Source organism: Mytilus galloprovincialis, chromosome 3, assembly GCF_965363235.1.
Source record: "Mytilus galloprovincialis chromosome 3, xbMytGall1.hap1.1, whole genome shotgun sequence".
NCBI classification, from domain to species: domain Eukaryota; kingdom Metazoa; phylum Mollusca; class Bivalvia; order Mytilida; family Mytilidae; genus Mytilus; species Mytilus galloprovincialis.
The window spans coordinates 13393196-13393927 of NC_134840.1; positions in this window are offsets into that span (position 1 = coordinate 13393196).

Below are 732 nucleotides of genomic sequence, written 5' to 3' on the forward strand. Positions count from 1 at the left end.
AAGTCAGAATATTTATCTCATTGTTTTGTAGAAAATTATAGACCTAATGAAATCAATTCTTGCCTATACATGGCGTTTACAATATCTTAGCCCATTAATCCTATGTTTTCTTCGGAGTAGCCTAGTAATCCAGTAATTTACTATTGTGTTCGAAAAATAACAAGTTTAAGCTGAGCACTCAACAGATGTCCTTGCTTATTCAAAGAAAATAAATTATCATAAGGAAACATTATTATTTTCAATAAAATACTTGCCGAAACAAATGCACCTCGCTCTTCATTACAGTTGACACATTTACAAAGATGCACAAAGCAACTCGACCGTTATCGCTGGCATATTAAACAACAAGACTTGATGTTCAGTTCAGTTCAAGGCAATGTAATAAGTAACAAGCCGTTCGAGAATCTAATGCTTTCGGCGTAAAAGTTTCAAAGTGTACAATAATATATGTGAATTTGTGATAGGTTAAAAACGTCAGAAACAATGGGGGAAAAACGATAAATATATTGTGCGGCATTTCCATAATAATTTTACACACAGATGATAGGTTTTATCTTCTTTTTTAGAGAAACATATCTCAAAACTTGAATAAGATATCGCTCAATATCAATTCTCATAATTATATTTCAATAATAATAATAAGCTCACCAAAAGTTTGTTTATTATATAGTATGTACTGTACATGTTTGAATCCATCAAATGTTGGAAACTAGGAAATATTATCGATGCACG